Source organism: Amblyomma maculatum, chromosome 3 (assembly GCF_055883805.1).
Source record: "Amblyomma maculatum isolate TAMU_Amacu chromosome 3, ASM5588380v1, whole genome shotgun sequence".
Lineage (NCBI taxonomy): Eukaryota > Metazoa > Arthropoda > Arachnida > Ixodida > Ixodidae > Amblyomma > Amblyomma maculatum.
Window position 1 is genome coordinate 14,700,770 of NC_139346.1, and position 16,264 is coordinate 14,717,033.

Sequence of the window (16,264 nt, forward strand, 5' to 3'; positions counted from 1 at the left end):
TTCTGTGCTAGCTGCGTCCACTTGACCCCTGCGAACTTCTTAATCTCATCCGCCCACCTAACTTTCTGCCGCCCCCTGCTACGCTTTCCTTCCCTTGGAATCCAGTTTGTTACCCTCAGCGACCATCGGTTATCCTCTCTTCGCACTACATGTCCTGCCCATGCCCATTTCTTCTTCTTAATTTCCACTAGAATGTCGGTAACTTGAGTTATTTCTCTGACCCACTCTGCACGCTTCCTATCTCTTAATGTTACCCCTACCATTTTTCGTTCCATAGCCCTCTGGGTTGTCCTCAACTTAAGTAGAACTCTCTTGGTTAGCCTCCACGTTTCAGCCCCATAGGTGAGTACAGGTAAGATGCAACCCAGCAACCACTAAACGACACTCGCGCTCTGCTCTTTGCTGGGTGAAAAGTCAAGCGTTTTCGTTTTAACTTCAACCATGGAATCAGGCACTGTGCACAGGAAGCGGCCAAGATGAAATAGCCAAGATTTCATTGGTTCTCTTTTTAGCACGCGCTCATGCAGAAGGGAGCATGCGTGCACATCGTGAACTTATGAGGCGCGTTTCGAACGCGTAGGCTCCTATGCATTTGCGCATTAGAAAAGGCCTTCCGATAGGCTGTAACGTATGCACCAACGCCTCTCATTTGGCTCCGAAACGAAGCACATTCCCAGCGGGGGTCATTACGCATGCAGTACGTTACGCGCCGGTACGGAAGATAGGAATTTAGCGAGAAAAATGTTCTCCGCCGAGCGTTTTCGTCAAGAGTATTCGTGCACTGGTTGCCGATAGCTGCAGCCAGCAGGCGGCTGACTACTGTTCAGAGGAACGTGCCAGGATTTTTTTTCGTCGACAAACCAGAGGAAGCAATTCACCAACGTGGAAATCGGAAGGAGCCCTTCGAGTCAATCATAATGGTCCCCTGCGATATTACTAGTGCATGGCTGTTGAAAAAGCAATACCAAAAGAAGAAAAAAACGCGCGACAACTGACAACAAAGTGCACCGCTTATGAGCAATGTGCGTCCAGGATTCCCTCAGTTGCGGTGCTGAATGAAATCGGCTAGAGGGCGACTGCTACTGAGGACTGCTTGTGAGGAACCTTTGCAGTTTCCCTGCACACTTCACGACGGAACACAGCGCATCGACGGCCACAAATTCGCCTCACCGTCGTGAAGTACACGTACGTGAGCAGGATCAGCGCTTTCATCGGCGCTCCATGTCTTTCCTCGATGAATTAGCGCAGTTTCTTTCGCACCCACGGAGCTTATTTGAGCAGTAGGTGCCATTGGAAACCAGGTAGGAACGCATGCTATGCAGCGTAAACAGCCAGACGTTCCCTGGGGCATAGCGAGGAGTGCGCATATACATTTCACCGTGGCATGCGGCTCTACCGAGCGCGAGACCAGCGGCCAGTTTCCGTTTCTCGGCGTGTTTCTGGTGCTTTATTTTGTAGCAGCAGATTTCGTCGCTCAGGTTCTCATGGTCGCTCGGTTTAGACTGAATGCACGAACAAGTCTGAAGTTGGTTACAGATAGCAGCGAAGATAGGACGAAAGCCAAGCAAGAAAATAGGCAGGTGAAAACTTTATTGATAAAGAGTTAAAAAGGGTGTTACATCCTAGGGTTGGTCTGGCTTTCGATCGCATGGAGTGGGCAGTGGCGACCTTTCCAGCCCACTATACCAGCTGTCTTTATGAGGCCGGTTCGGAGCTGGCGACCGCGATTTCCCAACCCTCTAGGTCCACGAAGTTCCACCGAGATAGTGGTTTGAATTATCGGCAGAGGTGTAAAATGTGGTCTAAGTTGACTCTCGCAGCCTCACAAAGAGATCATTGGGGTTTGTATCGGCCTGGGTGGATAAGAGCTAACAAAGCCGATGAAGAGAACGTCCGAGTATGGAGCAGGTAATTTGATCATTCGAGAGGGCGACATGTGGCGATAGATAGAGCAATCAATTTTTTATTTTCTTTTCATCGAAATAAAATATACACGGCGAGGAAAGGGAGTAGGAAAAAAAGCTGCATAATAGCAGCTTGACAAAGCTCCTACCATCCTGACAACAATGTCACCCTGTAGCATTTTAGATTTTTGTTCAACTGTACCAATGAAGAGGGAAAATATCAAATCGCAGTGAAAAAAAAAGGTAGAAGGAAGCCTCTAGTTACACTAATGCTCGTTAACAAACAAATGCTTTTTGTCACCTTTGTTCAAGGCCCACTGTCCGCCCTCCGGTCGAAAATATTTTCTTCCCCGGTGACTGTGAGACTTCGCCCCTGGAACGCAAGGCCGCAAAATGTTTTTGAAAAGAGTAACTAATAACGCAGTTACAGCCACAGCAATCACCCGATTCTGTAATGCTTCTCTCCTTCCGTTCCCTCGCAAAGGTTTTTCACTCTCCTGCCCGAGGTCGTCTAGCCTCCGCAAGACAAATTCCCCTTCCTCCTCCGCGTTTGGCGGGAGGTGGGGCGTGGCACTCCGCGAGCGCGAAAAAAAAAAAAAACACTGCCGAGGGAGCGCGTGCCGCTGGATTCAGTCTGGTCGTGGCGAGGGAAAAGCGCGCAGCGAGCGGTAGGGTACCATTGCAGGTACCAGGGTGTGTTGTTGTGGCTGTAGGAAGAGGGAAAGGAAAATGCACGGGCCTGCTACTGGCTCTGTAGCTGAGCCACCTCCGCTGCCTCGTGCAGATAGGGGGGCATATATAGAGGAAAAGGCGGAAAGAAGGACGCGCGCCGCAACAGCCGTCGTCCACCACCAGCGGGGGCGTGTGCAATGACGACCTACAACAGATCAAGATTAGGTGCCAGTTCGGGTCCCGCCGCTAGCAATGCACGGGCCTGCTACTGGCTCTGTAGCTGAGCCACCTCCGCTGCCTCGTGCAGATAGAGGGGAGCCATCCTTCTCCCGTCAGTCAGCGAGATGGACCAATGGACGTCGTTCGCGGTACGTACGTCATTACTGTGGCCCGTCGGGCCAGCGCAGGAAACGCTGGCTTCCCAAAGGAGAGCATGAGAGAGCTTTGAATTGTATTTTCGATGCTTTGCGGCGCGCGTGTCACTGTAGCATTTTGCACAGACTATCCCCGATACCTGATCGAAACACTGGGATCCTTTGCTTAAAAGGTCCTTCCCTGGACAGGGGTTCTTTAAGTGCCGTCATGCCAATGTATTCGCAAAGTCTTTGAGTGTGTGGAGGACTGCGTATTCAACGCGTTGGCGGCCATAACCTGCTCATGTGGCAGTTTATGGCGATGAGGGTATACGTATTCTTGTTTATGGAGATTGGCGAGTGAGAGGAATGTATTTAACTTGCCCTGCATTGCTCCAGTGTAAGTGTTTATTAGTTTGTACTTGTATATGTTATCGGCTTTCGTTATTTTGTACTTGTAGAATATAGTTTTAGTATGCTCGTTGAATGGAATATTTTCTATTGCCCAAACACCTTTTTTTTAAATAAGATTAGTTTGTTTCAATTTTGCGCTCTAGTGTTTCCCCACACCGGTAAGCAGTAACTCATCACGGAATGGAAATAAGAATATACAAAAGCTGTTTAATTTAGGCAGGAAATAAATGTCGATTTCTATTGAGGATGCAAACTACCTTTCGCGCTTTTCAGCAAAGATGACCAATATGGTCGTTCCAAAGCATGTGTTCAGAGAAAACTCCAACTGTTTTCACAGATGTCTCTCGATTGATTTTTTATGGACCAGTGATGATGTTTGGAGGCATTTCTAGACATTTACTCGGTGCTCGGAACAAAATACTTTTTTTTTCAATCCATTTAATAAGGGGTTGTTATACCAGCCAACTCCTGCAGCCGGAAACAAACTGAGCTTGCGAGTGGTAGAATATCGGTCACATTATTTCCGCTAAAAAATATGTCACTGTGTTTAAAATTATGCAGAATTATGCTCAGAGGCAAACGAGGGTTCCACTCGCCTGTCAGTCTGTGGCAACGCCGGATTTGGTGTCGTGGATTCTGCGAAGCCGTGGCTGTGGGTGCGGTGTCGACGCGTGGAGGTCCGCTGCAGACGCTTGGATCGCGGGGATGGTTAGAAATAACCAAAACTCCGAGCCAGACGATCAAGACCAGCGAACACGCTCGAACGCTCCTTTACTTCTCCAGCTCTCTCCTCACTTTTTCCTTTTCCTCTTTCTCTACTTGCGCTACCACCATGCGCTATGCTACAACTTCATGACACTAGCCCCCACTTTAAGACAGTTACAGCGAAACTTTTCTAGTCTCTAGCAAAGGAGGTGTGTCCTGTTCAGAATGTCAGTGCACACGTAAACTCACACAGCGGTAACACAAAGCACAAAGCATTAACCCAAGAAATACAAAGGCTGAAGAATGCAGGCCTAAGTTCACACACGGCTTACGTAGTCAGCACCCACAATAACAGTTCCTTTGACATACTCTTGCGCACTTCATATGGAAGCAAGTTTCCAAAGTTTGCGACACCTTTGCACCAGTGGCAATCTTTGTGTAGCACAAACTTATTAGCGCGCTACAGTTACTGTAGATACTTTACTTGCGACAGGTGTGATGAATGCTTGACATGTTTGCTTGTACAACGGTGACCGACAAGATGGGAAAACCGGTACGACGTTCCTCATATTTTTTCAGCATGCTGATGGGGAAGTTTCTTTGCAGCTCCAAATCAATGAGGTATCTCGCTTGGTTCCTCACGCCCACAACTTCAAATGGACCTCGCCATTGCATGAATAGTTTGTTTGAATCGGACGGCAGGAAGATGAGCACTTCGTTTCCCGTCTGTAGCCTCCGCGGTCGACTTTTGCGGTCGTGTTGGGCGAGGTTACATGTCCCCTCGAGCCTTTTTCGAAGTTCGACAAGATAGATGTACGTTGTTTGAACCTCCCCATCCAGATTCTCATTGGTCCACAATTCGTTGAAAACACTCAAAGGTCCATGCACGTGACGACCGTAAATTAACTCGAAGGCAGAAGACCTCAAGCTGGCTTGTGGTACCTCCCGATAAGCGAAAAGCAACAGCGCTAGATAGCGATCCCATGATCGAGGTCGCTCTTGACAAGTTCGTTTATTCCTCATTTTTAAAGTTCAGTTGAACTTTTCTACGAGGCCCTTCGACATAGCATGGTAAGGCGTTGTTCGCAAGAGCTTGACGGACATACCTCTTGCATCACCTCCGAAGTGAAACGGCGGCCTTGATCTGTGACCATCTCTTGTGGAAGGAACAATGCGTCCGCGATGTTCGCACCATCATAGCTGCAAGTGCCACGGCATCTGGGCAACGTGTAGCGAAGTGAACGAGAGTAATGACGTCACGGTTTCGTTTCTCTGACATCGGGGAAAGTGGACCTCTTAAATCAACTGCTGCTCGTTGGAACGGTGTTGAAATCAGGCACGTTGCTCAAAGGGGCTACGCCGACTTTGCCTTTGGGGGTCGTGCTTTGACATATATCGCATGATTTAATGAACTGGGTGAACTCGCCGTGCACGCCCGGACAGGAAAAATCACCTAGCATTCGGTCAGTGGTTCTGCTAATCGCTTGGTGTCCAGCCATGATACTCTTGTTACCAAAGTGGAGAATCATTAACCGTACATTAGTCGGCTCAACCAGTTGCTTCAAGTGTCTGCCAGAGAAGAATGTGAAATGATGGTATACGAGGTCACTCTTCACAGAAAATCTGTAGACATTCCCTTTTCCAGAACTGAACTCCGGGCCAATTTTCGCAAAGCAGGTTTTCAAGCTTCGGTCATTCTGCTGTTCTGCAATTAATTCGTTTTTCTTGTGCTTTCATGAGATCCTAATAGGTGCCTCTTCAGTGAAATACTCGATTCCTGCTGCGTTGTGGCGACTGCAGAAAGTAGTGACTGGGCCGAAGGAGGCGTGCTTCCTGTTCGCTCAGTAGTAACATCTGTAACAGCGGCAGCGTACTCCCATGCAGGATCCGGATCATGCAGCGCCCATATGCCTGGTATGTTGCCAGGCACGAGGTCGTAGAGAGGTCCGTCCATACATAAGGCTATTACTGTTCCGATCAAAAGCGGTGTATCCATCCGGATCACAGCCACGGGTAACAACTTGACACGTCCATCCAAAAGCGAAACGCTACTGCTTTTCCCCGTGAACGAGTCTAAAGCCACCAGGCCTTGTCGAACAATCACGGTATTGCTCCCTGTCTCTCTGAGGACGTCGAATTCGTAAACGTGGCCCTTAGGAACCGGCATTTCGACAGACAAAAAAGGAGGCATTTGTGGCTTCCCTTCCGTGATCTGTGGGAGTGCGCAACTTGGGCGCGCTGAGGAGCTCTGAAGCCATGTGCCTCGAAGCTCGCTTTGGAATATTTCGCAATGCACATGAAGCAGATTTCTCCTTTTGTCGCGTTCGGCAGCCGTTGGCGTTTTGTCCAAATTGACCCCACGCATCGCACTTGAGCACATCCCTGGAAGCAAGTCGACAGTTTGCGGCAATATGCCCCAACTTGTGACACAGAATTCACCGTGGTAGTTGCTTTTTGCTCTCGCTGTGCTTCAGTTCATCCCCAACTCTACCAATGTTGGCAAGGAGGCTTCAATGAAGCGGTCCGTCATATCAGAAAGATCAGTCAGCTTCTTGGAGCCCCGTTCTTTGAGGAAGATCATGGCCTTTGGGTTGCAACATCACTTCCCTTATTACTTCAAACGTCGGGTTGACCTCAGCCTTATGTATCAAGTGGTCAAAGTAACTGGAGATACGAGCAATCAGCTGCTGTCCTGAAACTTCTCCCGATATCCTTGTGCAGTGAACTGGAACCGCTGCAGCAAGGCCTTTGCATAATCAAGTCAGCCTTCCGCTGTAATACGGCCGATGATTGTAGAGCTTCCCCAGTTAAGCCCATTTCTCTGGAGGCCATTGCTGTCTGGTTGCCACAATATTTTCAGATAAGCATGATGATCGTCACGTCGTTCGTCGAACAAAGGACGTAATTTTTTAGGATTGAGAGAACTGGAAGAGCTAGGCGCACCCGTGATATCGGCATTAATATTCCCATAAGTGCGGGCACGATCCTGGAGCATGAGTTGTAATTCCAGTTCCTCTTTCTCTCTCTCAGCTGCTTGCTTTCTACTTTCGGTGACTTGCTTCTCCTTTTCTGCGGCTTCGCATATTGCTTTACGTTAGACTGCGCGTTCAGCTCGCAGCGCTGTTCGTTCATTCTCGATCCAGGTGCGAAGTTCTAAGCCTGTCAATCCCAACTGGGTCCCGATATCTGCCAACTTCCCTAGTTGCATCTTAACCACTCACGGCGGCGCAGATCTGGCCTTGCGGCAAATGACGTTTGCCCGACTCCTGGCAGGATCACCAGATTTTGATAGAAATTATGGGCCCATAATCGGTAAACTCGGGCTCAGAGGCCGGCGAGGGTTCCACTTGCCTGTCAGTCAGCGGCGACGCCAGATCCCGTGTCATGGATTCTGCGCAGACGTGGCTGTGGGTGTGGTGTCGACGCGTGGAGGTCCGCTTCAGACGCTTGAGTCCAGGGGATCGTCACAAATAACCAAAACCCCGACCAGAACAATGAAGAACAGCGAACACGCTCCAACGCTCCTTTACCTCTTCATCTCACACCGCACTTCTTCCTTCTCTTTCTCTACTAGCGCTACCACCAAGCGCTATGCTACAACTGTTATGACAGTTACATTTATGAGCGTATATCACAAATTTAGACAAATTATCAATTAGCACTACATATTTTATATAAAGTAGAAAGAGGATGGGGTCAAGGATGCTGCCTTGTGACACACCACTTTGTATGGATCGTATTTGTGACATATGGTCATTAATTTCAACGAAGTGTCAGCGTGAGGATAAGTATGAACGGATTAGTCCAGTGTACGTACCACGGAAACCATATTTTGCCATCTTGTCTAATAAAACATTGCGATTAAAATGATCAAAACCTTTACTGAAATCAACATAGATTCCCAAAGCCATTAGTTTTGTTTCTATACTTTCTAAGACAATGTTTTTTGTGGGTGAGCAAAGCACTTTCTGTAGAACGCTCTTTGCTGAAACCAAACTAATATCAGGTAACAGACTATATTTTTGAGAAAAATTATCCATTCGAATATTAATTGTTTTTTCTAGCCCTTTAGAAAATATTAGAAAATCAAAGCTTGAGTACGCCAGTCCAATACGGAACCCATCTCAGATATACTTAACAAATGCGCTCGAATCAGTTCAAAACCGCGCCATCCGTTTCGTGCATCACGCATACTTGTATTCCATCAGCGTTTCATCTCTAAAGGAAAATTCCAGTCTTGATAACCTTTTACTCCGTCGCCGCATTGCCAGTTTTTGTTTACTGCACAAAATTCTAAACAGTTCACTAAATCAGGCACCTTACATTGTGCATCGCACCCACATACCACATCGCGCTTCGCATCCATTTCAGATAACTCGGCCTGTTGCTCGCACCAAAACTTTTTCAGGATCTTTTTTTCCCCGAGCAATTGTGGACTGGAATGCCCTTCCCACGAAGTCGCCACCCTCTCATGCTAATCTTCATTTATTGATGCCTTAAAAATTTATTTTCAAACACAATGACCTGTGCTTGTATTTTCTCATGCTTGTAAACCCACCCCTTATGTAATGCCTCCAAGAGAGGCCATTAAGGAAATAAAGTGAAGTGAAGTGAAGTGATTGCTGAAATGGATATTGAACGGTATACTTATATTATTTCTGTCAGCTCCAATATGAATAACGATAACACGCGCCATGGCATATCCTTTGGGAAGACACTTGCTGAGAGTGCTGGATTAAATATATGGGCTAAACACAGGTGCAGTGTGATCAATTACATATTTATAGGCCGTCCTTCTCAAACATATGCGTCGGTGCTACGACTATTATTAAGGCTTTTGAATACAGTAATGACTTTGCTAGCGCAAGTTGGCTGAAGATATATGCTGTTAAGATTTATTGGTATTTGCGTGGTTGATCTGCTATTCCAGATGTTTCCACCTATTTCAACAAATATTGTTAAAACAGTTTGCAAGTTCTGTTTCATGTGTGTCTGTCAATTACGATGAGGTTATCAGTGCGCAGGGTACTCGCTGGTTTTAGTAATTTGTTTGTTTTCTTTGATACTTTTTCGCTCTTCCGTAGACAGTCAGCGTCACAAATACGGTGGTAGTAGTCGTTCTTTGATTTCTCTTTTTCGCTGTTTAGTTTATTAGGAAACGCTTTGTATTTCAGCCACTTTACCGGATCACGTGTTTGTAAGAACCGCTGATAAAGTTTGTTCTTCTGGTGCATTTTTCTAATCACCAACCGCGTAATCTATGGCTTCCTTGCCTTTCTAGGCCCACAGTAAGGTTTGAGTGGGAAGCAACCAGCATATATTGCTTGGAATCTGGCTAAATATATTTCATATGCTCTGTTCGTATCTAAAATGACAAATATATCTGTCCAGTCAATCTGTCTAACCATTTCCTTGAAATATATCTAAAGCTTCAGGCGATATGGAACGATACATGCTCAGTTATGTCTGTTTACACGTGGACTATTTGTGCCGTATGAACAAAAATATGGAGAAGTGGTCGAGAATGTCGCAGGTTAGAGCTCCTGACTTCACAATCTTATCAGATGAGTTTGTAATGAACAAGTCAAGTAACGATGATGAAGTGGCTCGCTTTAGTACGGAAATGACATCATAAAAATGATTGCACTCCACTATAGTGATCTTTGCCTTGTGTAGACGTTTTGGATAGATGTATATTAAAATCCCCTCCAACAGCTAATATATATTTCGAGTCATTTTTGTAAGGAAATGGCCCATGTACTCGAAAAATGAGCGAATATTCCCAGCAGGAGGGCGGTAAACCATCGCAAAAAATGTTTTATCCTTTTTCACGCTAAATATTTCATAATCTTCTGTGACAACACTATATCTATTTGGGATTTCACAATGTGATAACATAAGTATTTACACGCCTCCTCCTCTCCTATCTATGCGATTTAAACAGCTAAATATGGTGATAATCAGATAGCGGAAAATAGTCAGAGTTTTGGATGTACCTCGTCTCCGTAAGAAAAAAAAAAGATCAAAGTTGCAGTGGCGTGATTGAAACAATGCAGATATGTGTTATCCTTTTTTACTCAATTTATCTCGCATTTAAATGGAGTAATTTAAGTCACTTGGATATGTTGTTTTGTCTGATACGTTTAGCGATGTTGTCGGGAAAAGCGAAAGCACTGGCTGTTTCTTATATGAACATCGATAAGCATCAGGGGACCTTCCTACGCATAAATATTCCTGTTCGAGACGACTGCAGGTGACACAGTATCCTGCACGTCACTGCTGACCTTGTCTATCTCAGCTTCTCGAATGATCGGAATGACTGAGGATGACGTAGTGCGCCACGCGAAGATGGAACCGTTTCATCTGCAAACAAACTTCCAGCCGTGTTCGTGCTGGCGGCCACGCCTAAGAGTATTTTCATAGATGGCATATATGCGCTCGTTAAGGAAAATTGACTCATCTGAATTCAGGCCTAGGGTAGTGTTTGATAGTCATTTCCTTTCAGCTAGTTGAAGAACTTTGCCACGTTTTTCACGGCGTTGAAATTTAATGATAATAATTTTCTTGTTAGCATCCTTGGTCGGCACCCTGTGGCCCAGATCAATATCATTCCGTGTAACAGGATCACCAATTGCTTCACCAATTTCCTCAAGCAGCTGTCCAAGATTTTAATTTGGTTCCTCCACAACTACTTTTATTTCTAGGATTCTGTAAAGCGAATATTTTTCAGACGTAAGGAGCGCTGCTTGAGTTTCCGACAGGTCCTTCAAGGCCTTGAAAAGATTTTGCTGAAGCATTTGGTTCTCCTTTCTCAGTCATTTGTTTTCGCTCAAGCTTACTTCAAGCCGCTGGTTCGTCTCATCAAGCGACTTTCTCATCAAGTCCATGCTTTCTTTCATTTCTTCAATACAAGTTTTCACATTTGTCAGTTAGGATTTACAACTGCATTCAAGTGCGTCCTTGAACCTTTTCAATTCTGCCTTCACTTCTTCTCTAATAACCTAGAATAACTTCGCCACTTCTTTAGCCATGAAAAACGTGCAAATAACAGCAGGCTAGAAAACACTCAAGGCACTCAAGGCAGCAGTGACAGCGAGAGAAATAAAACCAGATTTCCAAAAGAGATATGTGCACCAATCTGCAAAGCTTAGATCTAACATTAGTTTCGGCGTGCACCGCTTAAACTGCTGCCAATGAGAGGATCGCTGACGATGTCCAGGCTTCATAGCTGTCGGCCAAGTGTCACGGGGTCCAGCTTGTCACGTGGTCCGACCAAGGACGCTTGATACGATGATCAGAGCAAGTATGCAGGGAACGTCAGCTGAGCCTTTGATACAACCTGTAGTGAGGCGTGATGTCATGCTGAGGGACGAGTCAGCCTACCCTGGTCTACGGTGTGCCCTGCTCTGTTTGCGTACACGCGAGAAAGTGTGTTCAGTTTCGCTGTAGGATTACCTGCGCAGGCTGGCACTTAGAATTGGTATGGGTTCTATAAGGTAACAATAGAGAATTTTTTGGGGTAGTGGCAGAATAAATGTGCCCACGTGCAAAATTTGTGACTGCGGTTTTAGAGTCGCTCAGAATGCGTTTGGCAGTGGAGGGGGAAATGGCAAGCGCTATGGATCTTCTGCGGCCTCGAGTGAGTTTGTCGTCTTGATAGAGCACGAGGTCTGAGGTCGTGCCACGCTACACTTAAGGCGTAGGCCGAACTGCCCATTGAATTCTGCTGCGTCCAGGTAGACCGCATATTTGTCGTTTGCATGAGCTTTATGTAAATCCTTGGCATGAGCTCTGCGTCTGGGTGTACGTTTCGGCCACGGGGTTACCTATGGGTTTGCCCGTGATGCCGATTGGTATTGGATGGGTGTTGAGGGTGGACCTTTTGGCTGAATCCTTAGCGAGTAGAGAATGTTTCTGCATGCATTTGCGAGCAGAGTGTCTAACTGAGCCGTGCAATGACCTTCAGTTAGTTCGTGTAGTGTATTGTGTACTCCGATGCGGAGATGGGTTTGGGGAGCTTATTGTGAGAAATTTAAGGGCTGACTTGTACTCCGTCTGTATTTCCTTAATACGCTTCGGCATAAAATATTTCAATCGACACAAGATACCGACAACCTTTGACAGCTTGGTCACCACCATATCAACATAATCATTCCAACTCAAATTCTCATTGAAAATAAAGCCCGAGCTTTTTACCGCCGAGACCGTTTGGATGTGTGACGCACCGATCTTTAAACAGAGTGGTGGCATGTTTGTCAACTTGTTTCGAGGCCTGAATAGCACAGCTTTCGTTTTTTCAGTGTTTATGTTTAAAGATTATTTTGAGACCATTCTAGAAGCGACTGTAGGCATTTTGAGGATTGTTTCTCAACATTTATCAATTGCGCAGCTCTGAAATATAAACTGGTGTCATAAGCATAAATGACAAACGTTGGTAGCCTACTGATACGGACAACGTCATTGACGTTACGAAGAAACAGCTACAGTCCGAAGATACTACCTTGCGGAACACCAGAAACCACGTGCTTGGCATGTGAAAAGTAATTGTTTATTTTTACTTGTTGTGATTGAGAACTTAAATAGGACTGTAATATATGAAGAAACTGTCCGCGGTAACCGCAGTGTTCGAGTTTAGCCAACAATATTTTGTGATTGATGCGATCGAATAATTTTGAAAAATCAACGAATGTGCCAAGAGTTAGAAGTTTGTGCTCAAAAGATTCTAAAATTAGCTCTTTTTATGTTAGCAATGTAGTTTCTGTTGCAAAATTCTTTCTAAAACCTTGCTGATTGGGCGTTATTATGTTTCATTTGTGACAAAAACGTAATATCTGTGGGAACAAGATTTTTAACTGCTGTATTGAACCCTTTCCTGTTTCTCGTTCAGGTGAGGAAACACTACGGCAAATAGTTTGTGCTCGAAAGATTCTAAAATTAGCTCTTTTTATGTTAGCAATGTAGTTTCTGTTGCAAAATTATTTCTAAAACCTTGCTGATTGGGCGTTATTATGTTTCATTTGTCACAAAAACGTAATATCTGTGGGAACAAGATTTTTAACTGCTGTATTGAACCCTTTCCTGTTTCTCGTTCAGGTGAGGAAATACTACGGCAAATCATTTCGTAGTAACAATGTTTGCTTAATATTGCTGCCGTGCCCACGGCCAGTTGTAGATGTGCTCTTGTACTTTCGTATTTCACTGCGGTTTCTTTTGTTACTGGGAGGTGATGTGGAATAGAACCCCGGCCCTGAGAACGCTTGCCAACCAGCTGAGGGCCATTGCGGACGATATTCAAGAAATCAAGACTGAGAAAACGGTCACTAACCAGAAACTAAATGCAATCGACAAGAAACTTGAAAAACTAACTGGGCTTGAAAAGCAAGTCTCAGTTTGCGCAAAAAGAGTAGCTGAGTTAGAGAAGGACCTTGCAGCCATCACCAAAACAATTGATGACCTGGAGAACAGAAGCCGCCGATCAAACATTATTGTGCACGGCATTCAAGAAGAAACAAATGAAACGACTGAAATTTTGCTACAAGCTGTAAAAGAGCCATAATACAACATTTTGGGCGAGTTGGTTACATACATTCATTATTACAGCGCAAAGACGGACGGGACTGTCAGCTGTGAATAACCACATTGAAAAGAATGGTGTCATAGCTTTCCAAAACGAGTGCGGAATTGCTGCAGATGCCTTCCTAGAATTGTTATCATTTTATCTTAGTTCGACTTTTTTAGAATGGAATGGGGATATGTACATTCAGAAAGACGGAATATGTATTGGTTCATGCCTAGCTCCGATTCTGAGTGATATGTTTTTGGCCTTGCGTGACAAAACACTGCAAGATCGTTTGGAAGGGTTTGGTGTGTACCGCATTTTTAGATTTGTTGACGATTACTTTGTGTTTGTACAGTACGACAACCTCAGCTTTGAGCAGCAGTTCCTAAAGATTCATTCAGTGTTCACAGAGTGTCTTGAACCATTAGTTATAACACAGGAAACCCCACTTAATGACACTATCAGGTTCTTAGATCTCGCCCTTCATTTCACTCCGTCCCATGTGTGTTGGTCGTACGAGCCTCGAGCTAAAAAACCCATCCTGCCATACGCATCAGCTCATTCTAAACTTGTAAAAAGGGCCATTATTCATTCTGTTTTTAATAATGTTTTAAAGAAGTGTTGCGAGCATAGTATGGGACAAAGCTTTGCGAAACAAGTCGATCGCCTTACAATGGCTGGCTATCCGTCCGATGTGCTAGTGTCGGTGGCAGAAAAGCAGCTGAAAAGCCTGAGACCTCGCCTCACTAGCGAACCGGTTAGGCAAAGGGAAAGAAGAAAGGTTGTTGTTTTCCCTTACCTCCATCAGGTGTCGCACAACCTCCGAAAAATTGGAAGTCGGGCGGGGGTTGATGTAGTATTTTCAGCGCCGGAAAAACTTTCCAGGATGTGCAAAAAAGTTAATTGCACGACTATTGAGCCGCGCAGGTGCAAAGTTAAACATGGGGATCATTTTGTCCCGTGTCAAGAAGGTGTGGTGTATTCTCTGCCCATGTCCTGTGGGAAAAAGTACATCGGGCAGACTGGCCGCTGTCTCAACAAAAGGCTAAAAGAACACAGTGATAATGTCGCACGTGTTGCTACCTCAGGCCACGTAGCCAAACATTGCAGGGACTGCTGCGCAGAAGATGATAGTGACTATCAATGTGAACCTATGTACAGGCAATGCAGTGTCATAGGGAAACACCGAGACGCATTAACTAGAGAGATTATAGAAGCTTGTATGATTGAAAGATTGCAGGACGATTGCATAAGCGCACCATCAGTGGCATGGTCCCAGAAAGAGGTCAAATATCTAGAATGTGAAATCTGATACGTGTCGGCCAATCTTCATCCTTGTACCCTTGCACATTCCTGTTGATATTCTAGCATGTTTTCCTGCTTTTTTTCCGTTTCTGATCGCCAGGCGGTATAAAAACCTACTGGTCTCGAATAAAATTTAGTTGACAGTCAGCGCTGTTGTGACCTCCTTTTGTCCCGTCGATCTTTGCGCTGTAATAATGACTGTAAAAGAGAACGTCTTCGAGGGATTGCTAGGGCTTAACATTTCAGGAATCGAGAGGATCCACCGAATTGGAAAATCAGATCCAACAAAAAGCAGACCTGCAATCATGAAACTTCTCGATTATCGCGATAAGGTCAGCACCTTTTAGCAGTGCTCTAAACTGAAAGGCTCCGGTTTTTCTGTCAGTGAAGATTTTTCACGTGCTATTCGTGACATCAGGAAAACAATCAGGGACCGCACAAAAGAAAGCCGCGACCGCAAGGAAAAAGTATTCCTAACCTACGATAAGGTTAAAATAAATGGGCAACTGTTTGTTTGGGATGATGACCGCAATGACATTGTCGAAATAGAAGCAAAAAACGAAACGCTTGAACCCGAATCCCGAATCACTAGGAGCGGAAATCGATAACCTTTCTTAACTTCAATGCCCGCAGTCTAGTAAATAAAGTGCCTGAACTTGAGGCCACGCTACTAACCTTTGAACCAGATGTCGTGACCATCACCGAGATGTAGCTTCATCCTAGTATTTGAGACTGTGAAATTTTCCCACCCGGCCATACAGTTATTTGCAGGGATAGACCACCGAGAGGCAGAGGTGTGGCAATTCTTCTTAAACAAGCAATAGTATACTCCGTCATGCCAGACATCCCGGGTGTTGAGTCTGTGTGGTGCAAGATCCATGTAACCGATGGCTTTGTTCACATTGGAGCTGTCTACAGGCCTCCTAATTCCAATGCTTTGTACTTAGACCCGTTATTCGACTACTTGTTTCGTCATGCTTCCACCGGGAAGATTATCATGGCTAGGGACTTTAACCTACCATCGTAGGTTAACTGAAGGAGTCCTGAAACTACAGCAGGCCACTCGATGATAGACTTCTTGTTTACATTCAACCTTCAGTTCAGTTCAGTCGTTCAGTCGTGTCCGACTCTTCGTGACCCTATGGACCATGTCACGCCACGCTTTCCGGTCTCTCACTATCTTCCTAACATCACATAACTTCATCTGCAGTGCCTCGAGGATGCCATCTAACCATCGCGTTCGCTGCCTACCCCTTCTCCGGCGACCCTCAACCTTTCCCAACACCAAATCTTTCTCCAGCGACTCCTCTCTTCTCATCAGATGACCAAAGTAGCTGAGCTTTAACTTTAGA

General features: G+C 45.5%; 1 pseudogene; it reads left to right on the top strand.

Moving 5' to 3' along the window:
* The first annotated feature begins 357 nt into the window (after positions 1–357).
* Positions 358–15,520, top strand: LOC146194261 (uncharacterized; annotated as a pseudogene).
* The last annotated feature ends 744 nt before the right edge of the window (positions 15,521–16,264 follow it).